The sequence below is a fragment of the Scyliorhinus canicula genome, chromosome 31, assembly GCF_902713615.1.
Source record: "Scyliorhinus canicula chromosome 31, sScyCan1.1, whole genome shotgun sequence".
Classification (NCBI taxonomy): Eukaryota; Metazoa; Chordata; class Chondrichthyes; order Carcharhiniformes; family Scyliorhinidae; genus Scyliorhinus; species Scyliorhinus canicula.
In genome coordinates, this window is record NC_052176.1 from 10,512,285 (window position 1) to 10,517,699 (window position 5,415).

A 5,415-nucleotide genomic window follows, 5' to 3' on the forward strand; every position below is an offset into this window, starting at 1 on the left:
GTCTGGTACTGTACGTTAGGGTGGGATTCAATCTCTATCAGGCATTGGTACTGAATGTCACTGTGGAAATCTTTCCGTATCTATCAATCACAATTACTGTTTGGGAAAAGTGAGATTAATACATAACATCAGTACGGCTATAACAGAGAAAGACACACACAAAAGCAGGAAGAGACTATCAGGACACACACAGTGACACACAGCAAAGGTGCCGAGATGGAGAAACTAGTTATTTAGGAAATGTGCTTTCTGCGGCACACTTAAAGGCCCTGTCTGTAAATGTTTATCCTGCTGTGTAACCGTGCACTCTGCTGTGTAACCGTGCTTTCTGCTGTGTAACTGAGCTCTCTGCTGTGTAACTGTGCTCTTTGCTGTGTAACTGTGCTCTCTGCTGTGTAACTGTGGTCTCTGCTGTGTAACTGTGTAACTGTTCTCTCTGCTGTGTAACTGTGCTGTCTGCTGTGTAACTGTGCTCTCTGCTGTGTAACTGTGCTCTCTGCTGTGTAACTGTGCTCTCTGCTGTGTAACTGTTCTCTCTGCCGGAACCGTGACTCTGCCGGTGACAGATCTTCTCTGTGGTTGTGTCAAATCATTCCCTGTGGAATGTGTTCCCAGTTGTCGTCTGAAGCAGAACCTTTCTGCGCCATTACTGAGACGAAATTTCAATTGCAGATTTATTAAACCTTGTCACCAAGGGTTAGTTCAGACCTCTGGATTCCCAGACCAGCGACATAACCTTGCATTCTTGTAATCAAACAGTTCAATCAGCATCAATCTTTTTAGATAATAATATGGAAGCGCCCAACGTGGGGCTCGAACCCACGACCCTGGGATTAAGTGTCCCAAGCTCTACCGATTGAGCTAGCCGGGCTGGGGGCGGGGGGGGGGGGGGGGGGTCACAATGTCTATTAAATCTCTTCTTGAGCAGAGTAGCTGCGGTACTCTTTGGAAGAGTCAGTGGTGACTCGTTGGGCCGAATGTTCTTCAGCGCTGGAGATTCTACGATTCTGTGATACAAGGAGGTTGATGCGCTGAAATACTTCTGCCATACTGCCCACTCCTGACACCATGTAGCAATGCCCGTCTCTGACTGACTGGCAACCAAGGAGTTGGAATAAAAAATCACTGATTTAACAATTGAGCAGCTCCTCCTGGCTTGTGCTGTGACCGCGATCCGGGGAGAACTGCCGGAGTCCAGACACCTGATCATTTTAGTTGTGTCATCACGTGACCATTCGGCCTGCACAGGTCTCTCTCTGTGCTCTAATTACTCGATTCATCATTTTAATTTTCTTCCAGACTGGGAACTGTGCTGCTGAATTTCAAAAGAAAAATGAATTTCTAATATATTTCCAATGTAACTGATGTTGCTCCCAAACTATTTAATCAGTGGAATTGTGCGTGAAGAAAACTGAGATCTTCGAGTATCTCAAGTCTTCTCTCCAAATCCAATGGTCATTTTCCACGAAGATTCAACCCGTCCTCACATAAACCCCGGGGCTCCGTTGATCGCTTGAATGCAACAACTTCCTGGAGTGATTCCAGGCAGGTTTTATAATGTTTTGTATCCACTACATTATTAATGAATGACCTACTGAACATAGCTGCGATGACCGTGTGGTTATGGACTTTCCCCTGTAGGTTCGAGCCCTGCTCCCAGCGACTGTGACCGAAGAATTAATCGGAATTTTAGTAAACGGTTTGATACAAATTTCGCTGCTTAGCAAATTCTAACTCCTCAGGAAGAGGGTTAATAGTATTTTTGGCACCAGCTAGCTCAGTCGGTAGAGCATGGGACTCTTAATCCCAGGGTCGTGGGTTCGAGCCCCACGTTGGGCGCTTCCATATTGTTATCTTTCCTGTCAAGATATCTGGAACTTCGTCTCAGTAATGGCGGAGAGAAAGGTTCATCGGCTTCAGACGGTTAATATTTCCACAACCGGGAACACATTTCCACAACAGAGAGAACAGTGACACAGCAGAGACCACAGTTGCACAGCAGGAAATGCATTTAAGTGCCTATCTTTGTTCAACAGACAATCCCTTTTCCCGAAATAACCAGATTGTCCATCGTGTTGGTTTGCTCGGCACCATTTAGTGTGTGTCATTGTGTGCGTGCCCTGATAGTCTCTTCCTGCTTCTCTGTGTTTCTTTCTCTGTCTGTTCCAGCCGTGCTGATGTTTCCTGTTATTCCCCAGCAAAGGTGAGCTTCATAACACGCAGGTGAATAGTTAACTGGCTACCGCAGAGCAGTAATTGTGAACACAGCGGCTTTAAGGAGCAGAGTGGCGCAGCGGAAGCGTGCTGGGCCCATAACCCAGAGGTCGATGGATCGAACCATCCTCTGCTATTTATATTCTTACTCACACCAAAAGTAATCATGTCGCTATCACCCTGCAGCACATCCGCCTTTTCTTTTCAGTAAATTAGTTATCAAAGTTTTGCTTCCAGTGTGATCCGGACATTTGTCCCAGGAATGAAGCAGACAGCATTTCAACATTGTGAAGCTCAAAGTAGCAAAATAGGGAATCTCTTCAATTGACTCTCTGAGGGAAACAGACAACATCTGCTGTGGTGTGTGAGTATTAATGATGCCAATATCACATCTCCACTGACTGGAATGGGTTATGTTTTATTAACACAGTCATGTCATTTGGTAAAGATAGAACCAGGAGTTTTTCAGTGTTTTCAAATTATTTAACAGCCAGAAGGGGAAATGTTTATGTAATAACTTCCAGGAATACCCCACAGAGGGGTATTAAGGATATATAACAATATCCAATAATAAACCACAATAGAAGCCGATATCACAGTTTCCCCTCTCGGACGGATGTGAACATTCCAACCAGACTATTTACAACAAGCGAAGATTCCTGCCTCCAGCCACCTCACTTTCCTCTTCCTCAGATCGAAACCCACGGAATCACGCAAACGCTTCGGATCAAATTATTATTGCGATGTGCGGGAAGCGAACCCGCATCAACTGCTTGGAAGGCAGCGATGCTCACAAGTATTCCCCCATCACTTACTGTCAAATATTACGTCCTTTTGATGCTTTGCATTAGTTTGATAAATTGTTTCGTTAAAAACTTCTTTCTATGTTTATGTTATTTCACTCCAATTAAAAATGTTCCTGAATGAAAGTGTCCGTGTCGGACGGCTCCGGTTCAGCCACGAGATGGCAACAGTCCACAATAAATGTATTTATTTCTGATGCTCTGTGTGTCATTACATCGGACTCTTGCTTTGCCCTGAGACCTTCCCTTGTCCTTGTGTCCCGATGCTGCCGTTTACACCCTGTTTAAGTCATCATAGAATCACTCCAGTGCAGGAGACCATTCGGCCCATCCAGTCTGCACTGACCCTCGGAAAGCGCACCCCAACTCGGCGCAACCCCCTCCGATCCGTTTGGATACATCAGGTCGCAGTCTCCTCTGGAGGCGAGGGTTCGAATCCCACTCCTGACACCTCACCTGAAGAAGGAGCCGTGCTCCGAAAGCTCGTGATTGAAACAAACCTGTTGGACTTTAACCTGGTGTTGTAAGACTTCTTACTGCACTCCTGACATTGACATTGATTCTCAGCTGTGATAAAATGTGAGAGATCCCGGGTTCAAAAATCCGGAGGAGCCCGGATGGTGTCATTGACTGAAATCGGGAGGAAGGTGGCGCTCCAGTGAAGGTATTGCAGCGAATATTTCAGTGCAGAACACGTGAAGAAATGAAAGCGATATTTTAAGACCGTTTCACCATGGTGTGGAACTGATATATCAAATAAAAAACCGCACCCAGTGCTTGTGCACCCAGGTAACTGGCTGAATGGAATGGTTGTATGTAAGCCCGATAAACCTTTGATTTATTTGCTGAACAAGAATTTCCCCATCTCCCCCTTAAAAATAACCAATGTCCCGCTTCTGCCGCCTTCTGAGGCAGAGTTCCAAAGACGCACAACTCTCTGACAGTGAGAAATTTCCTCATCTCCGTCCGAAAGGGCAACATCCTTGTTTTTAACTGACCAGTAGTTCTGGTCTCACCCATGGGCAGTGAGATCGATTTCACGGTGCGCAAGTGGGGAATCGAACCTGGGGCAACTGTGAAGCAACTGTGCTAACCACTGTGCTACATGCTGCACAAACAGTTGGTTCAATATTCTCAGATAATAATATGGAAACGCCCAACGTGCGGCTCGAACCCTCGACCCTGGGATGTGGAGTCCCATGCTCTACCGACAGAACTAGCCGAATCCCCGATACTTAATGAAACTGCTGAAAAATATAAACTGAGCGGGTAAATCTGATATAGCCGGAAAAAATTACCAGCATTGCGGTTTTGAACGGAGTCATTTACAGAACATCGCCACAGAGATTGAAATTCCCGGAACACCGTGATTTGAACACGCAACCTTCTGATCTGGAGTCAGATGCGCTACCGTTGCGCCACAAGCCCAACTGCTAAGCAGTAAGTGCTTTCTCCTCATAGATCCATGTTTTATTTACACCCAACTGTGCGAAAGAAACGCAAAGTCGTTAGATTGAGGGATATTAAAGGGCCATACAGTAAAGGTGATGCACAATAATCCATTGTGCTCTGTACACGTGGCTTCAAATCACATCCTCGTCTGTAACGTGTCTGTTGTGTCTTTCGTCCACATCATGAGGCTGGTGAAAAAGCTGTGACTTTTAGCTGTTGTTTGACGGCTTGTGGGTGAATAGTGGAACACTGTCCATATTGAAACCACGTTACAAATGATGAGAAAGTTACTTATTTCACTCCCCTCCCTAATTGGGCATAAATTCTGAGTGAGAAACTGTTTCTCTTCCTCAGTTTGAAACTAACGAAGGGGCGCAAAAGTTTCTAATTTGTTATTGCGATGGCCGGGAACCGAACCCGGGTCAACTGCTTGGAAGGCAGCTATGCTCACCACTATACCACCATCGCTCACTGATTGGGTCTGTGTCCTTTTGGTTCTTTAGATTAGTTTGATAAACTGTTTCGGAACAAATACTTACATTGCGTAAGTTATTTCACTCCAATTTAAAACGCTTCTGAATGAAAGTCAGGGGGCCTCACGGTAGCATGGTGGTTAGCATAAATGCTTCACAGCTCCAGGGTCCCAGATTCGATTCCCGGCTGGGTCACTGTCTGTGTGGAGTCTGCACGTCCTCCCCGTGTGCGCGTGGGTTTCCTCCGGTTTCCTCCCAAAGTCCAAAGATGTGCGGGTTAGGTGGATTGGCCATACTAAATTGCCCGTAGTGTAAGGTTAATGGGGGATTGTTGGGATACGGGTTACGTGGGTTTAAGTAGGGTGATCATTGCTCGGCACAACATCGAGGGCCGATGGGCCTGTTCTGTGCTGTACTGTTCTATGTTCTATGAAAGTGTCCGTGTCGAACGGTTCCCGTTCTGCCAGCAGATG

At 46.0% G+C, this 5,415-nt stretch overlaps 3 non-coding genes across 3 annotated transcripts; 1 reads left to right on the top strand and 2 right to left on the bottom strand.

Annotated features, from left to right (window-relative positions):
- Nucleotides 1–798: 798 nt before the first annotated feature.
- On the bottom strand, nucleotides 799–871 carry trnak-cuu. The gene has a single exon. It is a non-coding gene; the product is annotated as a tRNA-Lys (tRNA).
- Nucleotides 872–1,765: 894 nt separating this feature from the next.
- On the top strand, nucleotides 1,766–1,839 carry trnak-cuu. The gene has a single exon. It is a non-coding gene; the product is annotated as a tRNA-Lys (tRNA).
- A 3,026-nt stretch (nucleotides 1,840–4,865) lies between these two features.
- On the bottom strand, nucleotides 4,866–4,937 carry trnag-ucc. Its single transcript has one exon. It is a non-coding gene; the product is annotated as a tRNA-Gly (tRNA).
- Between the last annotated feature and the right edge of the window lie 478 nt (nucleotides 4,938–5,415).